Raw genomic sequence first — 24,862 nt, forward strand, 5'->3', positions numbered from 1 at the left:
GAATCCGAGTGGTGTCTTCGAGACCCGAGTACAGCCACATCGGGTGGTCACGATCCTGAAGCGGTTGGATGCACCTCCGAAGGAAGACTTCCAACAAGTCCATGCCAGTCACACCCTCGCGGACAAGCTGAACCACTCGACCGACCAGCACCTTGACTTGTGCCTTTTCCTCCAGCGTCACTTTCAGAGAGGCAGGTTTTTGTGCTCGATTCAGAGTAAAAGGGGGAAGCCCTGTCGACTGTCCTGGGGTCACCTGGTCTTTACAGTAAAACCAAGTCGATTGCCACCCACGGACTGACTCGAGAGAAGTGATAGATGGAAAGGAACTTTTTCCCCTCATCTGGATCGCCAGACCCCCGCACAGCTGGATCACCTGCGTCCGTTCATCACTCGACTTGGCCTTCTTGACCGACTGAGAGCGGCAAGTGAAGATGTGCCTGAAGAGTCCCCAATGGGGGTGGCAACCCAAGAAGTTTTCACACAAGGAAACGAAAGCAGCAAGATACACAATAGAATTGGGAGTAAAGTGATGGAGCTGCGCTCCGAAGAAGTTCAAGAAGCTACGGAAAAAAGGATGAGGAGGCAGAGAGAATCCACGATCGATATGGGTGGCGAGGAGGACGCACTCACCATCAAGAGGCTGGGGTTCGACTTCTTTCCCCGGGAGGTGTGCAGATTCGTGGGGAATGAATCCTCCCTCGACCAGATCATCGAGATCATCCTGCCGAATCACCGACGGCATCCAGTCGCCCTGGATCCAATCCTTGGGCAGAGCAGTCCTCGAGGAAGATCCGCCCCGAGCGGACTTCTTCCCCTTCCCCTGCACCGCCACCTTCTTCACGCGCTCCAGAGCCGACGTCTTCTCCTTCACCATCGTCGCCGGCGAAGCTCGAACAGACCTACGGCACCAAGGTGGGAGCGGAGGTGGCGGAGGATCTTGTGAAGGAAGGGGGAAAAGTGAAGGCGCACTGTTTGGGGGTCCCAAGGCGGCAGCTTATAAGAGGTCGCTTCCGAGTGGCTGACTGGTAGGCCCAGGCAATCCCGTCAAATCCCGCAACGGGCGCGCGCGCGATACGTGGCGAAAAAGGTGGCGCGGGGATCGAGGAGCTTCCGTCCTATCCCATCCGATTACTGCGCCCGCCCCCGTCCCGCGCGCTTCCTGAAATTCAAATCCCACAAAATCCGCGGGCCGCCGAACAACTCGTCAAACAGAAGATCCCTTTCATACCGTCACTCGGAACTTCACAAGTAAAGAAATTCACTCGACAAGAGGCCAAGAATGGATCAAGGCGACTAAAAGAAGTTGACGACGTCATCCGTGACAATTGATCCAAAACAAGATGTTCATATAACATGAAGAACCAGTCGGAAAGATCCCCAACTCCTTCCCTACTCGAACCTCGATCCATTCGGGGGCTAATGATGAAGCTATGTACCTAGGATAGGGGCATGGACCTGTCCTAAGTACCCTACCCAAGGACATCCCTAGAAGAAGTCACCTTTCAATCGACTTGGAGGTATCCCACTCGACAGATTCAAGACACTCGACCACGAAGCAATCACTCGACCAAATTCCAACCACTCGACTGCCAGGAGATCTAAAGTCACCCTGCACGCAAACAGTCGGTCATCAAGTAGCTTTTATGGTCATCCTAGCACTTTATTAGGGGCGTTACCAGTAACCCCCAGTCTTAATGTACTTTAAACCTTGCATTACTGAGGGCTGGAGGGGCCTGGCAAACTCTATATAAGCCAACCCCCTCCTCAGTATCAAGGGTTGGCACCCCTGTTATTCATACACACATAATTCAGTCGACCGCCTCCGGCCACCGAGACGTAGGGCTGTTACTTCCTCCAAGAAGGGCCTGAACTCGTAATCCTCGTGTGCTTACAACTCCTCCATAGCTAAGATCTAGCCTCTCCATACATACCCCCCTACATCACTGTCAGAGTTAGAACCACGACAGCGACAATGGCGCTCACAAAGAGCGGATAGAAGGTGCTCCCCTTGGCTCCAGGCTGGTCGGAGCCGGCCTTGAGCATAGTCGCCCCCTTGCTTCCCTGCGCCACCATCATCAGGCGCGTAAGGGCAAGGTTCTTCTCCGACAGGTTCGGGGAATCCAGGGCCGGCGAGTACCAGGCCTCGGTCGGGGACTTGAGAGGCGCCATGGCGTGCCGGATGAGAAGGATTGAGACAGATCTGGAGGATTTCGGAAGCAAGAAGGAGGAGAGCGAGAAAGGGGATCTGGAGCGAGGCGAAGGAGAACAAAGCAAGTAAGTCTGGCCCAGGCACCTCTCTTGTCAGATGGGCAGTTGCCGAGCGTCGTGGGTAGCGCAGACGCCCACGTCCAATCAATCACCACGCGGCGCCCAAGGCCGCAGGCTGCTGGGGCCTGCGGCGCTTCGCGCTTGCCCCTTCGCTTTCCTACCAGGCCAAGCCCGGGCGCGCCATGGGCCCGGGGGCTACTGTCGGCGTTCTGGGAACGGGGGTCCCCAGACTTGCCTACCTGCGGCATGGTTCAAGTGGGGGCCCAACGCGGCCCATCTTCATCAGCACAAGCTCAAGACCCTCGCGAGGGGCCAAGCCTCACGGGGCGGACGACAGGAAGCTTCCTCAGAGGTAGCCTCATCAGGCAGGCTCGCGAGGAGGCAGAGAGATCAAGGCAGGGGTACCTCGCGAGGAACCCGTGACGCAAGCCATGACGATCGAGACTAGGCGGGCGCCGGCCTGCGCAGTGTCCTTGTTTCCGCTTTGGTGCAAAGGGGGCAAGCACAGGCCAAGGCATCAGGCAAAGGTTGCCATTCCGGTGCAACGAGACCAAGACCAGCAGAGCGGCAGGACGGAGCTCACTGTGGAGCCCAAGACGGCGTTATCACCAGTACTTTTGGCAGCCAAAGACCACCTTTGGTCAGGATAACTTGTACTACATGTTCCCCTTCAAAATGGCCAATTGTTGGCACCCTTCCCGCTCATTATTTGGGGAGAGGCCCAGGGCCTCTATAAATAGAGCTAGCCACCACAGAGTAGAGGGGCGGCTGGAAATCTGGTAGAACCCTAGCAGAGAGAAAAAGAGGCGACTGAACTCACCCTAGCAGTTCATCGCCCCAGCTCAAGAACACCTCTCGCGAGGCTGTTCTTCCTTTGTACTGATCCTCATCAGCCCCTAAGGCAATCCACCACACCACACACTGGAGTAGGGTATTACACCACAACGGTGGCCCGAACCAGTATAAACCTTGTGTCCCTTGTGTTGTTCGTTGTTTCCAGCTCAAATCACGCGAGGAGATTGGGCGTAGATCGGTAGGGGAGAGATCTCCGCGCGCACCCCAGTGTTCGAACCTCAAGGGTCTGCCGGAACCCGAAATCTGACAGATACGTCTCCAACGGATCTATAATTTATGAAGTATTCATGCCAATATATTATCATTCTAGGATGTTTTACAATCATTTTATAACAACTTTATATCATTTTTTTGGGACTAACCTATTAACCCAGTGCCAAGTGCCAGTTGCTATTTTTTGCTGGTTTTTACATCACAAGAAATCAATATCAAATGGAGTCCAAACACAACGAAACTTTACGGAGATTTTTTCTGGACAAGAAGGAACCCAATGGGCCAGAGATGCACCTGGGGGTGCCCCGAGGGGGGGCACAACCCACCAGGGCGCGCCAGGGCCCCCTGGTGCACCCAGGTGGGTTGTGCCCACCTCGGTGGCCTCCCGCACCCCTTCTTTGCACTATTAATTCCCAAATATTCTGAAACCCTTCGGGGTTAACCTAGATCAGAAGTTCCACCGCCGCAGGGCTCCGTAGCCACCGAAAGCCAATCTAGACCCATTCCGGCACCCTGCCGGAGGGGGGAATCATCTCCGATGGCCATCTTCATAATCCCTACGGCCACCATGACGAGGAGGGAGTAATCCACCCTCGGGGCTGAGGGTTTGTACCAGTAGCTATGTGTTTAATCTCACTCTCTCTCGTGATCTATATCATGGGCTTTGTTAATATAGTCGAATCATATGATGTTTCTCCCCTCTATACTCTTGTTGCGATGAATTGAATATTTACCCTTTGAAGTTTTGTCTTGTCGGATTGAATATTCAGAGATGAGAACACATGCTATATGTCTTGCGGTATGAATACTTGAGGTGACAATTGGGGTATCTTATTGATTCACTTGATATATGTTATGGCATCCAACCCACGGATTCCCGCGGTGATATTGGGGTAATCTATGCATAGGGGTTGATGCACATTTTTCTCCGACAGAAACTTCAGGGTCTCTTTATAGTACTTTGTGTGGATTGAGTATTATGAATATGAATATGCTTTGGTGTTATTCTAGTACGAACTCTAGGATAGATCGAACGAAAACAATAGCTTTGTGTTATTTTAGTACGAACTCTTGAATAGATCGATCGGAAATAATAGCTTTGAGGTGGCTTCGCACCCTACAAACAGTTCCTACCTTTTGTTCTCCACTAATAGGAACTCGGGAGTGATTCTTTGTTGTACTTTGAGGGATAATCATATGATCCAACTATGTTAGCACTGTTGGGAGATTGCACTAGCAGAAGTACAGACCCTAGGCCTTGTTTGTAAGCATTGCAACACCATTTTTGTGCCCGTTTACTATTTGCTACCTTGCTGTTTTATTTATTCAGATAATAAAAATATATTTCTACCATCAATATTACACTTTTATGGCCATCTCTTCGCCGAACTAGTGCACCTATACAATTTTCCATTGTATTGGGTGTGTTGGGGACACAAGAGATTTCTTGTATTTGGTTGCTGGGTCGTTTGAGAGAGACCATCTTCATCCTACACCTCTCACGGATTGATAAATCTTAGGTCATCCACTTGAGGGAAAATTGCTACTGTCCTATAAAACTCTATGCTTGGAGGCCCAACACGTGTCTACAAGAATAAAGTTGTGTAGTAGACATTAAGCTCTTTTCTGGCGCCGTTGCCGGGGAGGTGAGTGCTTGAAGGTATATCTTTAGATCTTGCAATTGAATCTTTTAGTTTCTTGTTTTATCACTAGTTTGGTTTATAAAACAAAACAACAACAAAATGGAGTTGAGGTTGCACCATATTATTGATCATCTTTATAATATCTTTCTTGAAAATGATGGTTCAGAAAATTGTGCTCAATTGTTAGAATAAGAAGTCAATAAAATGTTTGGCACAAAATATTTGAATGATGAGCATAATTGCAATGTTATTAGTATGAATTCTTTGAATATCCATGATGCTAATGATATGCAAATCCATAAGCTTGGGGATGCTATATTTGATGAATATGATATTTTTAGTTCCCCAAGTTTTGATGAGAAAATTTATTATGATGATTGCATGCCTCCTATATATGATGATTATGGTGATGACATGGATGCTATATTGAATAATTATAAACATGAAACTGGTCATCATGATTTTAATTTCCAATCACATGAGAGTTATTTTGTTGAGTTTGCTCCCACAACTATTGATGAGAATAAATTTGCTTATGTGGAGAGTGACAAAATTTATATGATTATGCATCATGAAAATAATGCTTCATGTGATATTTATATTGTTGAATTCATTCATAATGCTACTGAAAATTATTATGAGGGAGGAACATATGCTTGTAGGTATTGCAATAATATCAAGTTTCCTCTCCATGTGTTGAAAATTTTGAAGTTTTGCTTGTTTTGCCTTCCTATGCTAGTTGATTCGTGTTCCCATAAGTTGTATGCTCACAAAATCCCTAGGCATAGGAAGTGGGTTAGGCTTAAATGTGCTAGTCATATGCTTCATGATGCTCTCTTTACATTTCATTCTTATCTTTTATGCGAGCATCATTGAAATCATCATGCCTAGCTTAAAAGGCATAAAAGAAAAGCGCTTGTTGGGAGACAACACAACACTTTTACCTACTGTTTTTGTGTGTTCACATGCTTATGATACTGTAGTAATCATGTTTTTTTGCTTTTGTTTCAATAAAGTGCCAAGTAAAGCCTTTAGGATCTTGATTGGGTGATAGTTGCTTTGATCTTGCTGAAAAGCAGAAACTTTTGCGCTCAGGAAAGTAATTTTCATTTTAACAGAAGCGTGATAAAATGATTATTCTTCTTGCATAAGATCAATAGACTAATTTATCAGGTTTTCCTAATTTTTCAGAATTTTTGGAGTAGCATAAGTATGGTTCGAGTACAGATTACTACAAACTGTTTGTTTTTGACAGATTCTGTTTTCAATGCATAATTTGCTTGTTTTCTAGTTTCTATGGCCTATATTGCTCAATATAAATTGTGTAAATGATATTATACAGTAGGCATTGTGAGAGAACAATTATGAATCTTGTTTTTGGCAGTAACAAAAGTGGAATGCTTTGCTCTTTATCATACTAACCTATCTCACAAAGTTTCGTTAAGTTTTGTGTGATTGAAGTTTTGATGTTTTGGGTGAGATACCTATATAAGGAGAATAAGGAGTGACAATACCCTAATATTGGGGATTCCCAAGGCACCCCAAGGTAATATTCAAGGAATATCCAAGCAACTAAGCTTGGGGATGCCCCGGAAGGCACCCCCTCTTTCGTCTCCAACATTATCGGTAACCTCACTCGGAGCTATGTTTTCATTCGTCACATGATATGTTTTTTGCTTGGAGCATCATTTTATTTTGTTAGGATTTGCTTGATGATATTTATAATAATGTTTTTCATCTTTTATTTCAATAAAAGTGGCAATGGTAGCCTTTACTATGCTTATTTTGCAAGTATACATGTTGCTGTTTGAAAACAGAAAGTTTACCGCTGTTGCAAAAATTCCCTAGAAAAGTAAGAATGTGATAAAATGTTGAAACTTTTTGAAAAATGAGCTCTGATAATTTTTCTACAATGTGGTAAATTTTCATAATTTTTGGAGTTAGGGAAGTATTGATACTCTTGCATTCTTTATAGACTGTACTGTTTTGGCAGATACCTGTTATGTTTGCTTGTTTAATGATTCTATTTGAGGATAGGAGTATTAAATATGCAGAGGCATTTGGTATGCAATGTTGAATAATAATTTTAGTGATTTTCTAAAGTAGAGATGATAAGGTTTTTGCATTTGTTTATACTAACTTACCTCACGAGTTCTTGTTGAGTTTTGTGTGGATGAAGCTTTTGAGATTTAGGGAAACCGTGATATGAGAAGAATTAAGGAGGCACAAAAGCTCAAGCTTGGGGATGCCCAAGGCATCCCAATATAATATTTCAAAAATTCTCAAGCATCTAAGCTTGGGGATGCACTGGTAGGCATCCCACCTTTCTTCTTCAACAATTATCGGTTAGTATCGGTTGATCCTAAGTTTTTGCTTCTTCACATGAGTTGTGCTATTCTTAAGATGTAATTTTGTTTTGCTTTGCTTGCTGTTTTAATAAAATACTTAGATCTGAAAGTTTTAAATAATAGAGAGTCCACACATAGCTATCTATTTACTTAACTACTCATTTGATCTTCACTTATATCTTTTTGGAGTAGCTTGTCATTTACTCTTGTGCTTCACTTATATTCTATGAGTAAATTGTTGAATAAATTGACTGTCATAAAGTTGAAATCATATCATGCCTAGTGGTAGCTTCACATTGGGTTTATAAAGTTAAATCTTTTTAGGCTTGACAATCACTATATTGGTCATACAAGCAATTCACGAATAATTAGTATAAGGAAGAGAACTTTCACATATACATACACTATCTAGGAAATCTTTTGTGATTGTGAGCCCCCATCAAAATATTATATGCCAAAATTGTTGATGTACAAGGAAGACAATGTAATGGTTTATATTTGTTCATATTCACATAGAAGTTATATTGTCATAGATCCTTCAACATGTGATGCTTGCCCCCCATCTTTGCTAGCCAAAAATTTCGCACCAAGTAGAGATACTACTTCTGCATCCAAATCCTTAAACCCAAATCTCATTTTCAAGAGTCCACCATACCTACCTATATGCGGTGTTGTTTTGCCGTTCTAAGCAAATTTGTATGTGCCATCTCTAATTTTCAAAATAAATTTCTCTTTTTGTGTGCTCGTACCGCTCGCGAGGCGGTGAGGGGTGGCCAATATTTTCCATGCTAGATGTGTTATTCGCACGATGAGTGTTTATTCACTTGTCATTGCATGAGAGTAAGGCAAAGGTATTAGGATGCCCAGTCCTGAAATGAAAAATGAATTTACTTTATGTTGTAAAATAATAAATTCCTTGTAAAGTGTTGGTATGGAGGGCACCCGTGGATACGGTTAGCCATGGAAAGTGAAAGTATGGTGGAAAAAGGAATAAACTTTATTTTCTGTTTAGGGACCGCCTATGATATATCTAGGATGGAAAGTGTTGGGAGCTCTAAGTCGTTTTCGTTGGTGGGAAAAGTATGCCTCTCAAAATGTTTTTATCTCTCAATTTTTGCTTTGAGCTCTGGCACCTCTACAAATCCCTACTTCCCTCTACGAAGGGCCTATCTTTTACTTTTCAGTATTTACTTTTATGCAAAGAGTCAAAGCTTTTATCTCTATTCCTTTTTATTTTTCTCTTTTGGCAAGCATCATGTGGTGAGGAAAGATCTAGGCACATATGTCTAGTTGAATATGGGTGGCATGAGTTATTATTGTTGACATCACCCTTGACGTGAATACGTTGGGAGGCAAAACAATAAGCCCCTATCTTTCTATGTGTCCGGTTGAAACATTTTGCTCATGTGTACAAGGTGAGTGTTAGCAATCATAGAAGACTATATGATGGTTGAGTATGTGGAGCTCTTACTTAAACTTTGTTGAATAAGTTGAATTGCAATTGCTTGGTGACTGAGGACATAGGTTGTTGGGTTTCAAGAGAATTCATTGTTTGAACCTTAACATGTGAATTGGTTGCCACTATGACATGAGAAGTTTCATAATAAAGAATTGTTGTTATGATGCTAGGAAAAGTGATTGAAATTATCATTGATCAAACTTGTGCACTTTGCTAGCATTCACACTTCATAAATTATTTCTTTTATCATTTACCTACTCAAGGACGAGTAGGAATTAAGCTTGGGGATGATGATACGTCTCCAACGTATCTATAATTTATGAAGTATTCATGCCAATATATTATCATTCACACATGTATCATGTTTCCAGTTAATACAATTCTAGCATGAATAATAAACATTTATCATGATATAAGGAAATAAACAATAACTTTATTATTGCCTCTAGGGCATATTTCATTCAGTCTCCCACTTGCACTAGAGTCAATAATCTAGTTCACATCGCCATGTGATTTAATACCAATAGTTCACATGACCATGTGATTAACACCCATAGTTCACATCGTCATCTGACCAACACCCAAAGGGTTTACTAGAGTCAATAATCTAGTTCACATCGCTATGTGATTAACACCCAAAGAGTACTAAGGTGTGATCATGTTTTTCTTGTGAGAGAAGTTTAGTCTACGGGTCTGCCACATTCAGATCCTTATGTATTTTGCAAATTTCTATGTCGACAATGCTCTGCACGGAGATACTCGAGCTAATTGCTCCCACTTTCAAAATGTATCCAGATTAAGACTTTAGAGTCATCTGGATCAGTGTCAAAATTTGCATCGACGTAACCTTTTACAGCGAAACTTTTGTCACCTCCATAATCGAGAAACATATCCTTATTCCACTAAGGATAATCTTGACTGCTGTCCAGTGATCTACTCCTAGATCACTATTGTACTCCCTTGCTAAACTCAGTGTAGGGTATACAATAGATCTGGTACATAGCCTGGCATACTTTATAGAAACTATGGCTGAGGCATAGGGAATGACTTTCATTCTCTTTCTATCTTCTGCCGTGGTCGGGCTTTGAGTCTTACTCAGTTTCACACCTTGTAACACAGGTAAGAACTCTTTCTTTGACTGTTCCATTTTGAACTACTTTAAAATCTTGTCAAGGTATGTACTCATTGAAAAAACTTATCAAGTGTCTTGATCTATCTCTATAGATCTTGATGCTCAATATGTAAGTAGCTTCACCGAGGTCTTTATTGAAAAAAAATCCTTTCAAATACTCCTTTATGCTTTCCAGAAAATTATACATTATTTCCGATCAACAATATGTCATTCACATATATTTATCAGAAATGCTATAGTGCTCCCACTCACTTTCTTGTAAATATAGGCTTCACCACAAGTCTGTATAAAATTATATGCTTTGATCAACTCATCAAAGTATATATTCCAACTCCGAGATGCTTGCACCAGTCCATAGATGGACTACTGGAGCTTGCTCACTTTGTTAGCATCTTTAGGATTGATAAAACCTTCTGGTTGCATCATATACAACTCTTCTTTAATAAATCCATTAAGGAATGTAGTTTTGATATCCATTTGCCAGATTTCATAAAATGCGACAACTGCTAACATCATTCAGACAGACTTTTAAGCATCGATACGAGTAAGAAATTCTCATCGTGGTCAACACCTTGACCTTGTCGACATTTTTGCGACAATTCGAGCTTTGTAGATAGTAACACTACTATCAGCGTCCGTCTTCCTCTTGAAGATCCATTTATTCTTAATGACTCACCGATCATCGGGCAAGTCGATCGAAGTCCATACTTTGTTCTCATACATGGATCCCATCTCAGATTTCATGGCCTCAAGCCATTTCGCGGAATCTGGGCTCATCATCGCTTCCTCATAGTTCGTAGGTTCGTCATGGTCAATTAACATGACCTCTAGAACAGTATTACCGTACCACTCTGGTGCAGATCTCACTCTGGTTGACCTACGAGGTTTGATAGTAACTTGATCTGAAGTTACATGATCATCATCATTAGCTTCCTCACTAATTGGTGTAGGAGTCACAGAAGCAAATTTTTGTGATGAACTACTTTCCAATAAGGGAGCAGGTACAATTACCTCATCAAGTTCTACTTTCCTCCCACTCACTTCTTTCGAGAGAAACTCCTTCTCTAGAAAGGATCCATTCTCAGCAACAAATATCTTGTCTTCGGATCTGTAATAGAAGGTGTACCCAACAATTCCTTTTGGGTATCCTATGAAGACGCACTTCTCCGACTTGGGTTTGAGCTTATCAAGATGAACCTTTTTCACATAAGCATCGCAGCCCCAAACTTTAAGAAACGACAGCTTAGTTTTCTTGCTAAACCACAGTTCATACGGTGTCGTCTCAACAGATTTAGATGGTGCCCTTTTTAATGTGAATGTAGCTGTCTCTAGTGCATAACCCCAAAACGATAGTGGTAAATCGGGAAGAGACATCATAGATTGCACTATATCAAATAAAGTACGGTTATGATGTTCGGACACACCATTACGCTGTGGTGTTCCAGGTGGCGTGAGTTGCAAAACTATTTCGCATTGTTTCAAATGAAGACCAAACTCATAACTCAAATATTCTCCTCCACGATCAGATCGTAGGAACTTTATTTTCTTGTTACGACGACTTTCTACATCACTCTGAAATTATATGAACTTTTCAAATGTTTCAGACTTATGTTTCATCAAGTAGATTGATGTCTACTACACAACCTTCTTCTTGTAGACATTGTTGGGCCTCCAAGTGCAGAGGTTTGTAGGACAGTAGCAAATCTCCCTCAAGTGGATGACCTAAGGTTTATCAATCCGTAGGAGGCGTAGGATGAAGATGGTCTCTCTCAAGCAACCCTGTAACCAAATAACAAAGAGTCTCTTGTGTCCCCAACACACCCAATACAATGGTAAATTGTATAGGTGCACTAGTTCGGCGAAGAGATGGTGATACAAGTGGTCTATGGATGGTAGATAAAGGTTTTTGTAATCTGAAAATATAAAAACAGCAAGGTAACTAATGATGAAAGTGAGCACAAACGGTAATGCAATGCGTTGAAACAAGGCCTAGGGTTCATACTTTCGCTAGTGCAAGTCCTCTCAACAATAATAACATAATTGGATCACATAACTATCCCTCAACATGCAACAAAGAGTCACTCCAAAGTCACTAATAGCGGAGAACAAACGAAGAGATTATGGTAGGGTACGAAACCACCTCAAAGTTATTCTTTCCAATCAATCTGTTGGGCTATTCCTATAAGCGTCACAAATAGCCCTAGAGTTCGTACTAGAATAACACCTTAAGACACAAATCAACCAAAACCCTAATGTCACCTAAATACTCCAATGTCACCTCAAGTATCCGTGGGTATGATTATACGATATGCATCACTGCTACGTCTCCGTCGTATCTATAATTTTTGATTGTTCCATGCCAATATTATTCAACTTTCATATACTTTTTGGCAACTTTTTATATTATTTTTGGGACTAACATATTGATCCAGTGCCCAGTGCCAGTTCCTGTCTGTTGCATGTTTTTGGTTTCGCGTAATATCCATATCAAACGGAGTCCAAACGGGATAAAAACAGATGGAGCTTATTTTTGGAAAATATGGAAAATTCGGAAGGAAAATCAACGCGAACCAGTGCCTGAGGTGGTCACGAGGCAGGGGGGCGCCCCCCCTAGGGCGCGCCCCGACCCTCGTGAGCCCACCATAAGGCGGTTGACGCTCTTCTTTTGCCGCAAGAAAGCTAATATTCGGAAAAAAAATCACGGCGAAGGTTTCAAGCCAATCGGAGTTATGGATCTCCATATATATATGAAACGGTGAAACAGAGCCAGAGGAGAACGCAGAAACAGAGAGAGACAGAGAGACAGATCCAATCTTGGAGGGGCTCTCGCCCCTCCCGTGCCATGGAGGCCATGGACCAGAGGGGAAACCCTTCTCCCATCTAGGGAGGAGGTCAAGGAAGAAGAAGAAGGAGGGGGGCTCTCTCCCCTCACTTCCAGTGGCACCGGAGTGCCACCGGGGGCCATCATCATCACCGCGATCTACACCAACACCTTCGCCATCTTCACCAACATCTCCATCACCTTCCCCCCTCTATCTACAACGGTCCACTCTCCCGCAACCCGCTGTACCCTCTACTTGAACATGGTGCTTTATGCTTCATATTATTATCCAATGATGTGTTGCCATCCTATGATGTCTGAGTAGATTTTGTCCTATCGGTGGTTGATGAATTGCTATGATTGATTTAATTTGCTTGTGGTTATGTTGTTGTCCTTTGGTGCCCATCATATGATTGCACGCATGGATCACACCCTAGGGTTAGTTGTATCTTGATAGGACTATGTATTGGAGGGCAAGAGTGACAGAAGCTTCAACCTAGCATAGAAATTGATGCATACGGGATTGAAGGGGGACCAATATATCTTAATGCTATGGTTGGGTTTTACCTTAATGAACATTAGTAGTTGCGGATGCTTGCTAATAGTTCCAATCATAAGTGCATATAATTCCAAGTCAGGGATGACATGCTAGCAGTGGCCTCTCCCACATAATACTTGCTATCAGTCTAGTAAAGTAGTCAATTGCTTAAGGGACAATTTTGCAACTCCTACCACCACTTTTCCACACTCGCTATATTTACTTTATTGTTTCTTAACCTAAACAGCCCCTACCTTTTATTTACGTACTCTTTATTATCTTGCAAACCTATCCAACAACACCTACAAAGTACTTCTAGTTTCATACTTGTTCTAGGTAAAGCGAACGTGAAGTGTGCATAGAGTTGTATCGGTGGTCGATAGAACTTGAGGGAATATTTGTTCTACCTTTAGCTCCTCGTTGGGTTCGACACTCTTACTTATCGAAAACTGTTGCGATCCCCTATACTTGTGGGTTATCAAGACCTTTTTCTGGCGCCGTTGCCGGGGAGCAATAGCGTGGGGTGAATATTCTCGTGTGTGCTTGTTTGCTTTATCACTGAGTAATTTTTATTTGCTATTCTTAGTTGTTTTCTATCTTTAGTTATGGGTAGGAAACGCAAAATACCAAAAAAATTAGTTGTACCTACTAAACCAATGGTTGAAGAACCACTCAAAATCTATCACACTGCTGAAGCTTATTACTTGGATCATCTTCGATCCCTATGTGCTCGTGCTGAAACCCCAACTAGCTTAGTTGAGGGCAAATCTTTAGATGAGCATGCTTGTTATGTGCGACACTGAATATCTGAAAAAGGGAAAACTTTACTGGACCAAATTCATCGTTTGCAATGCTATGCTTGGAATTTATGTGAAATATATGATTATACTTGTTGTTCTGAAGACCCTAAGAAACACCTTCCCTACCAATGTTTGTCTAGTGATAATGGAATCGTATCCTCTTATGCTAAGGGTGTTTATAGTTACTATGATGTTCAACAAATTGAAGAATTTGTTTCTTTTAAGGGTGCTTACGAAATTGCTTCTTTGATTGAAAAGTATGATGCTACTCTTTATAAATCTAAAAATTTCGCCATATTTAAATATTGCTATGATAATTATGCTTCTAATGCCTATGTTGAACCATATATTGAGTACTACCCCGCTATCCAAGAAGAGACTAATATTTTGCAGGAGTCTATGGAAGAAGAAATTGATGAAACTGTGAGCTCATTGGATGAAAAAGATGAGGAGGAGAGTGAAGAACAAAAGGAGGAAGAGCGGATTAGCTACACGTGCCCACCTTCTAATGAGAGTAACTCTTTAACTCATACATTGTTTAATTTCCCTTCGTGCTTATCGGAGGATGATTGCTATGATGATTGTTATGATCCCGTTGATTCTTTTGAAATCTCCCTTTTTGATGATGCTTGCTATGCTTGTGGCCAAGATGCCAATATGAATTATGCTTATGGAGATGAACTTGCTATAGTTCCTTATGTTAAACATGAAATTGTTGCTATTGCACCCACGCATGATAGTCCTATTATCTTTTTGAATTCTCCCGACTACACTATATCGGAGAAGTTTGCCCTTATTAAGGATTACATTGATGGGTTGCGTTTTACTATTACACATGATGATTTTGATAGAGATAATATGCATGTGCTTGCTTCTCCTACTTGAAATTATTATGAGAGAGGAACTATATCCCCACCTCTCTATGTTTCCAATACGATAAAATTGCAAGAAACTGTTTATACTATGCATTGGCCTTTACTATGTGTGCATGAATTGTTCTTTTATGACATGCCTATGCATAGGAAGAGAGTTAGACTTCGTTGTTACATGATATATGTTACTTTGTTCTCACTACTAAATTACAAATCATTGTTAATTAAAATTGGCTTTGATATACCTTGGGATCTGGGTGGATTCACTACTTGAGCACTATATGCCTAGCTTAATGGCTTTAAAGAAAGCGCTGCCAGGGAGACACCACGGAAGTTTTAGAGAGTCATTTATTTCTGTTGAGTGCTTTCATATAGTTTTAAAACAACAAAAATAAAGAGGGGAACACAAAACTTTTTCAAAAAGGAAAGCGAAAGTGAGAAAGACAAGCATTGTTGAAGTGGGAGAGCTCCTTGAACTTTGTTCATGCTCACGGCAACTTTGTGAATCTTGATTACAGAAACTTTTCAATAAAAATAATTATCCCCTTGTACAATTCCATTGTATTATAAAAATAATGTGCCAAAGTTTGCCTTTAGGATGTTTACATTTGCTTGATGGTTTGTACGGCGCAGGACAGAAACTTTGGCTGTAGTGCGCAATTTTACATTTTTATCTGGAATGTCAAATGGTTCTGATTCTTTTTGCACTGTATTTCTGTACAAATTGTTTATTTTTCCTAATTTTGGCAGAATGTTTCAACTATCAGAAGTATGGTGAATGTTCAGATTGCTACAGACTGTTATGCTTTAGACAGATTCTATTTTTGATGCATAGTTTGCTTGTTTTGATGAAACTATCAATTCATATCAGTGGATTAAGCCATAAAAAAGTTATATTACAGTAGACACAATGCAAAAACGAAATATGAATTGGTTTTCAACAGTACTTAGAGTAGTGATTTGCTTTATTATACTAACGGATCTTACCGAGTTTTCTGTTGAAGTTTTGTGTGGATGAAGTGTTCGATGATCGAGAAGGTCTCGATGTGAGAAGAAGGAAGAGAAGCAAGAGCTCAAGCTTGGGGATGCCCGAGGCACCCCAAGTAAATATTCAAGGAGACTCAAGCGTCTAAGCTTGGGGATGCTGGGAAGGCATCCCCTCTTTCTTCAACAAGTATCGGTATGTTTTCGGATTCGTTTCGTTCATGCAATATGTGCAATCTTGGAGCGTCTTTTGCATTTAGTTTTCATTTTTCTTTTATGCACCATGCTGGTATGGGATAGTCCTTGGTTGATTTATAGAATTCTCATTGCACTTCACTTATATCTTTTGAGTATGGCTTTATAGAATGCTTCATGTGCTTCGCTTATATCATTTGAAGTTTGGATTGCCTGTTTCTCTTTACATAGAAAACCGCCATTTGTAGAATGCTCTTTTGCTTCACTTAGATTTGTTAGAGCACGGGCATATATTTTGTAGAAAGAATTAAACTCTCTTGCTTCACTTATATCTATTTGGAGAGATGACAGGAACTGGTCATTCACATGGTTAGTCATAAAATCCTACATAAAACTTGTAGATCACTGAATATGATATGTTTGATTCCTTGCAATAGTTTTGTGATATAAAGATGGTGATATTAGAGTCATGCTAGTGGGTAGTTGTGGATTGTAGAAATACTTGTGTTGAGGTTTGTGATTCCCGTAGCATGCACGTATGGTGAACCGTTATGTAACGAAGTCAGAGCATGATTTATTTATTGATTGTCTTCCTTATGAGTGGCGGTCGGGGACGAGCGATGGTCTTTTCCTACCAATCTATCCCCCTAGGAGCATGCACGTAGTACTTTGTTTCGATGACTAATGGATTTTTGCAATAAGTATGTGAGTTCTTTATGACTAATGTTGAGTCCATGGATTATACGCACTCTCACCCTTCCACCATTGCTAGCCTCTCTAGTACCGCGCAACTTTCGCCGGTACCATAAACCCACCATATATCTTCCTCAAAACAGCCACCATACCTACCTATCATGGCATTTCCATAGCCATTCCAAGATATATTGCCATGCAACTTCCATCATCATCATATACATGACTTGAGCATTCATTGTCATATTGCTTTGCATGATCATAAGATAGCTAGCATGATGTTTTCATGGCTTTTCCGTTTTTATGTCATTGCTACGCTAGATCATTGCACATGCCGGTACACCGCCGGAGGCATTCATATAGTCATATCTTTGTTCTAGATATCGAGTTGTAATATTGAGTTGTAAGTAAATAAAAGTGTGATGATCATCATTATTTGAGCATTGCCCCAGTGAGGAAAGGATGATGGAGACTATGATTCCCCCACAAGTCAGGATGAGACTCCGGACGAAAAAAATAAAAAATAAATAAAAAATTAAAGAAAGGCCAAAAAAGAGAAGGCCCAAAAAAGAGAAAAAAAGATAAAATAAAAAAATGAGAGAAAAAGAGAGAAGGGGCAATGTTACTATCCTTTTACCACACTTGTGCTTCAAAGTAGCACCATGTTCTTCATATAGAGAGTCTCTTGAGTTATCACTTTCATATACTAGTGGGAATTTCCATTATAGAACTTGGCTTGTATATTCCAACGATGGGCTTCCTCAAATGCCCTAGGTCTTCATGAGCAAGCAAGTTGGATGCACACCCACTTAGTTTCAGTTTGAGCTTTCATACACTTATAGCTCTTAGTGCATCCGTTGCATGGCAATCCCTACTCACTCACATTGATATCTATTGATGGGCATCTCCATAGCCCGTTGATACGCCTAGTTGATGTGAGACTATCTTCTCCTTTTTGTCTTCTCCACCATCATATTCTATTCCACCTATAGTGCTATGTCCATGGCTCACACTCATGTATTGCATGAAAGTTGAAAAGGTTTGAGAACGTCAAAAGTATGAAACAATTGCTTGGCTTGTCATCGGGGTTGTGCAAGATGTGAATATTTTGTGTGGTGAAGATGGAGCATAGCCAGACTATATGATTTTGTAGGGATAACTTTCTTTGGCCTTGTTATTTTGAAAAGACATGATTGCTTTATTAGTGGGCTTGAAGTACTATTTTTTTATGTCAAAGGATAGATTATTGCTTTGAATCACTCGTGTCTAAATATTCATGCCATGATTAGAGATATGATCAAGATTATGCTAGGTAGCATTCCACATCAAAAATTATCTTTTTTATCATTTACCTACTCGAGGACGAGCAGGAATTAAGCTTGGGGATGCTGATACATCTCCGTCGTATCTATAATTTTTGATTGTTCCATGCCAATACTATTCAACTTTCATATACTTTTTGGCAACTTTTTATATTATTTTTGGGACTAACATATTGATCCAGTGCCCAGTGCCAGTTCCTGTCTGTTGCATGTTTTTGGTTTCGCAGAATATCTATATCAAACGGAGTCCAAATGGGATAAAAATGGACAGAGCTTATTTTTGGAAAATATGGAAAATTCGGAAGGAAAATCAACGCGAACCAGTGCCTGAGGTGGTCACGAGGCAGGGGGTGCGCCCCCTACCCTCGTGATCCCACTGTAAGGCGGTTAACGCTCTTCTTTTGCCGCAATAAAGCTAATATTCAGAAAAAATCATGGCGAAGGTTTCAGGCCAATCGGAGTTACGGATCTCCATATATATACGAAACGGTGAAATAGAGCCAGAGGAGAACGCAGAAACAGAGAGAGACAGATCTAATCTCGGAGGGGCTCTCGCCCCTCCCGTGCCATGGAGGCCATGGACCAGAGGGGAAACCCTTCTCCCATCTAGGGAGGAGGTCAAGGAAGAAGAAGAAGGAGGGGGGCTCTCTCCCCCTCGCTTCCGGTGGCACCGGAGTGCCACCGGGGGCCATCATCATCACCGCGATCTACACCAACACCTTCGCCATCTTCACCAACATCTCCATCACCTTCCCCCCTCTATCTACAACGGTCCACTCTCCCGCAACCCACTGTACCCTCTACTTGAACATGGTGCTTTATGCTTCATATTATTATCCAATGATGTGTTGCCATCCTATGATGTCTGAGTAGATTTTGTCCTATCGGTGGTTGATGAATTGCTATGATTGATTTAATTTGCTTGTGGTTATGTTGTTGTCCTTTGGTGCCCATCATATGATTGCACGCATGGATCACACCCTAGGGTTAGTTGTATCTTGATAGGACTATGTATTGGAGGGCAAGAGTGACAGAAGCTTCAACCTAGCATAGAAATTGATGCATACGGGATTGAAGGGGGACCAATATATCTTAATGCTATGGTTGGGTTTTACCTTAATGAACATTAGTAGTTGCGGATGCTTGCTAATAGTTCCAATCATAAGTGCATATAATTCCAAGTCAGGGATGACATGCTAGCAGTGGCCTCTCCCACATAATACTTGCTATCAGTCTAGTAAAGTAGTCAATTGCTTAAGGGACAATTTTGCAACTCCTACCACCACTTTTCCACACTCGCTATATTTACTTTATTGTTTCTTAACCTAAACAGCCCCTACCTTTTATTTACGTACTCTTTATTATCTTGCAAACCTATCCAACAACACCTACAAAGTACTTCTAGTTTCATACTTGTTCTAGGTAAAGCGAACGTGAAGTGTGCATAGAGTTGTATCGGTGGTCGATAGAACTTGAGGGAATATTTGTTCTACCTTTAGCTCCTCGTTGGGTTCGACACTCTTACTTATCGAAAACTGTTGCGATCCCCTATACTTGTGGGTTATCAAGACCTTTTTCTGGCGCCGTTGCCGGGGAGCAATAGCGTGGGGTGAATATTCTCGTGTGTGCTTGTTTGCTTTATCACTGAGTAATTTTTATTTGCTATTCTTAGTTGTTTTCTATCTTTAGTTATGGGTAGGAAACGCAAAATACCAAAAAAATTAGTTGTACCTACTAAACCAATGGTTGAAGAACCACTCAAAATCTATCACACTGCTGAAGCTTATTACTTGGATCATCTTCGATCCCTATGTGCTCGTGCTGAAACCCCAACTAGCTTAGTTGAGGGCAAATCTTTAGATGAGCATGCTTGTTATGTGCGACACTGAATATCTGAAAAAGGGAAAACTTTACTGGACCAAATTCATCGTTTGCAATGCTATGCTTGGAATTTATGTGAAATATATGATTATACTTGTTGTTCTGAAGACCCTAAGAAACACCTTCCCTACCAATGTTTGTCTAGTGATAATGGAATCGTATCCTCTTATGCTAAGGGTGTTTATAGTTACTATGATGTTCAACAAATTGAAGAATTTGTTTCTTTTAAGGGTGCTTACGAAATTGCTTCTTTGATTGAAAAGTATGATGCTACTCTTTATAAATCTAAAAATTTCGCCATATTTAAATATTGCTATGATAATTATGCTTCTAATGCCTATGTTGAACCATATATTGAGTACTACCCCGCTATCCAAGAAGAGACTAATATTTTGCAGGAGTCTATGGAAGAAGAAATTGATGAAACTGTGAGCTCATTGGATGAAAAAGATGAGGAGGAGAGTGAAGAACAAAAGGAGGAAGAGCGGATTAGCTACACGTGCCCACCTTCTAATGAGAGTAACTCTTTAACTCATACATTGTTTAATTTCCCTTCGTGCTTATCGGAGGATGATTGCTATGATGATTGTTATGATCCCGTTGATTCTTTTGAAATCTCCCTTTTTGATGATGCTTGCTATGCTTGTGGCCAAGATGCCAATATGAATTATGCTTATGGAGATGAACTTGCTATAGTTCCTTATGTTAAACATGAAATTGTTGCTATTGCACCCACGCATGATAGTCCTATTATCTTTTTGAATTCTCCCGACTACACTATATCGGAGAAGTTTGCCCTTATTAAGGATTACATTGATGGGTTGCGTTTTACTATTACACATGATGATTTTGATAGAGATAATATGCATGTGCTTGCTTCTCCTACTTGAAATTATTATGAGAGAGGAACTATATCCCCACCTCTCTATGTTTCCAATACGATAAAATTGCAAGAAACTGTTTATACTATGCATTGGCCTTTACTATGTGTGCATGAATTGTTCTTTTATGACATGCCTATGCATAGGAAGAGAGTTAGACTTCGTTGTTACATGATATATGTTACTTTGTTCTCACTACTAAATTACAAATCATTGTTAATTAAAATTGGCTTTGATATACCTTGGGATCTGGGTGGATTCACTACTTGAGCACTATATGCCTAGCTTAATGGCTTTAAAGAAAGCGCTGCCAGGGAGACACCACGGAAGTTTTAGAGAGTCATTTATTTCTGTTGAGTGCTTTCATATAGTTTTAAAACAACAAAAATAAAGAGGGGAACACAAAACTTTTTCAAAAAGGAAAGCGAAAGTGAGAAAGACAAGCATTGTTGAAGTGGGAGAGCTCCTTGAACTTTGTTCATGCTCACGGCAACTTTGTGAATCTTGATTACAGAAACTTTTCAATAAAAATAATTATCCCCTTGTACAATTCCATTGTATTATAAAAATAATGTGCCAAAGTTTGCCTTTAGGATGTTTACATTTGCTTGATGGTTTGTACGGCGCAGGACAGAAACTTTGGCTGTAGTGCGCAATTTTACATTTTTATCTGGAATGTCAAATGGTTCTGATTCTTTTTGCACTGTATTTCTGTACAAATTGTTTATTTTTCCTAATTTTGGCAGAATTTTTCAACTATCAGAAGTATGGTGAATGTTCAGATTGCTACAGACTGTTATGCTTTAGACAGATTCTATTTTTGATGCATAGTTTGCTTGTTTTGATGAAACTATCAATTCATATCAGTGGATTAAGCCATAAAAAAGTTATATTACAGTAGACACAATGCAAAAACGAAATATGAATTGGTTTTCAACAGTACTTAGAGTAGTGATTTGCTTTATTATACTAACGGATCTTACCGAGTTTTCTGTTGAAGTTTTGTGTGGATGAAGTGTTCGATGATCGAGAAGGTCTCGATGTGAGAAGAAGGAAGAGAAGCAAGAGCTCAAGCTTGGGGATGCCCGAGGCACCCCAAGTAAATATTCAAGGAGACTCAAGCGTCTAAGCTTGGGGATGCTGGGAAGGCATCCCCTCTTTCTTCAACAAGTATCGGTATGTTTTCGGATTCGTTTCGTTCATGCAATATGTGCAATCTTGGAGCGTCTTTTGCATTTAGTTTTCATTTTTCTTTTATGCACCATGCTGGTATGGGATAGTCCTTGGTTGATTTATAGAATTCTCATTGCACTTCACTTATATCTTTTGAGTATGGCTTTATAGAATGCTTCATGTGCTTCGCTTATATCATTTGAAGTTTGGATTGCCTGTTTCTCTTTACATAGAAAACCGCCATTTGTAGAATGCTCTTTTGCTTCACTTAGATTTGTTAGAGCACGGGCATATATTTTGTAGAAAGAATTAAACTCTCTTGCTTCACTTATATCTATTTGGAGAGATGACAGGAACTGGTCATTCACATGGTTAGTCATAAAATCCTACATAAAACTTGTAGATCACTGAATATGATATGTTTGATTCCTTGCAATAGTTTTGTGATATAAAGATGGTGATATTAGAGTCATGCTAGTGGGTAGTTGTGGATTGTAGAAATACTTGTGTTGAGGTTTGTGATTCCCGTAGCATGCACGTATGGTGAACCGTTATGTAACGAAGTCAGAGCATGATTTATTTATTGATTGTCTTCCTTATGAGTGGCGGTCGGGGACGAGCGATGGTCTTTTCCTACCAATCTATCCCCCTAGGAGCATGCACGTAGTACTTTGTTTCGATGACTAATGGATTTTTGCAATAAGTATGTGAGTTCTTTATGACTAATGTTGAGTCCATGGATTATACGCACTCTCACCCTTCCACCATTGCTAGCCTCTCTAGTACCGCGCAACTTTCGCCGGTACCATAAACCCACCATATATCTTCCTCAAAACAGCCACCATACCTACCTATCATGGCATTTCCATAGCCATTCCAAGATATATTGCCATGCAACTTCCATCATCATCATATACATGACTTGAGCATTCATTGTCATATTGCTTTGCATGATCATAAGATAGCTAGCATGATGTTTTCATGGCTTTTCCGTTTTTATGTCATTGCTACGCTAGATCATTGCACATGCCGGTACATCGCTGGAGGCATTCATATAGTCATATCTTTGTTCTAGATATCGAGTTGTAATATTGAGTTGTAAGTAAATAAAAGTGTGATGATCATCATTATTTGAGCATTGCCCCAGTGAGGAAAGGATGATGGAGACTATGATTCCCCCACAAGTCAGGATGAGACTCCGGACGAAAAAAATAAAAAATAAATAAAAAATTAAAGAAAGGCCAAAAAAGAGAAGGCCCAAAAAAAGAGAAAAAAAGATAAAATAAAAAAATGAGAGAAAAAGAGAGAAGGGGCAATGTTACTATCCTTTTACCACACTTGTGCTTCAAAGTAGCACCATGTTCTTCATATAGAGAGTCTCTTGAGTTATCACTTTCATATACTAGTGGGAATTTCCATTATAGAACTTGGCTTGTATATTCCAACGATGGGCTTCCTCAAATGCCCTAGGTCTTCATGAGCAAGCAAGTTGGATGCACACCCACTTAGTTTCAGTTTGAGCTTTCATACACTTATAGCTCTTAGTGCATCCGTTGCATGGCAATCCCTACTCACTCACATTGATATCTATTGATGGGCATCTCCATAGCCCGTTGATACGCCTAGTTGATGTGAGACTATCTTCTCCTTTTTGTCTTCTCCACCATCATATTCTATTCCACCTATAGTGCTATGTCCATGGCTCACACTCATGTATTGCATGAAAGTTGAAAAGGTTTGAGAACGTCAAAAGTATGAAACAATTGCTTGGCTTGTCATCGGGGTTGTGCAAGATGTGAATATTTTGTGTGGTGAAGATGGAGCATAGCCAGACTATATGATTTTGTAGGGATAACTTTCTTTGGCCTTGTTATTTTGAAAAGACATGATTGCTTTATTAGTGGGCTTGAAGTACTATTTTTTTATGTCAACATGAACTTTTGTCTTGAATCTTTCGGATCTGAATATTCATGCCACAATTAAGAAGAATTACATTGAAATTATGCCAAGTAGCACCGCGCATCAAAAATTCTGTTTTTATCATTTACCTACTCGAGGACGAGCAGGAATTAAGCTTGGGAGTATCATAAGCATAGAAAATTTACTACTCTTCACATAAGCAAAATTCTTCTCAATCGGAATCGTGGGAGTATCATAAGAGACTCGAATACTATAAATTGTTTCCACATTAAAAGAGTAATGTTCAGAAAAGGGGTAATAATCATGACAAGTTTTATAAATATAATCATCACTACTTTTTATAGCATATGTTTAATCACAATAATCATCATAAGTAGGAGGCATGCTATCATCATTATAAATTTGCATATCAAAACTTGGGAGACTAAAAATATCATCTTCATTAAACATAGCATCCCCAAGCTTGGGACAAACATTAATTGCAGCAAATATATTCTCAAAAACATCATCTTCATCAAACATTGCATCCCCAAGCTTGGGCCTTTTCATATCATAAGCATAATCACTCTCATAATTAATAGTATGGATAGCACCAATAGTATAGAAATTATCATATTCTTCCAAGCAAGTGCCAAAAAGATTTTCAAGATCATAAGAAGTATCATTATCTTCCACAATTATATTTTCATGAGGCACAATAGTAATAGGAGCAGCATTATTTGGGAGAGATATCTTCTTACCTCTCTTCCTTTTTCTTTTTCTTATTCTTCACCACATCATGTGTGGGTTCAATCCTCTTTTTGGAGCTCTTTATTAGTGAGATTGGTTGAATAGGAGGCTCCTCCTCGTTACCTGATTCATCAT

This window comes from Triticum urartu, chromosome 1A, assembly GCF_056163025.1.
Source record: "Triticum urartu cultivar PI428250 chromosome 1A, HENAU_Tu73, whole genome shotgun sequence".
NCBI classification, from domain to species: domain Eukaryota; kingdom Viridiplantae; phylum Streptophyta; class Magnoliopsida; order Poales; family Poaceae; genus Triticum; species Triticum urartu.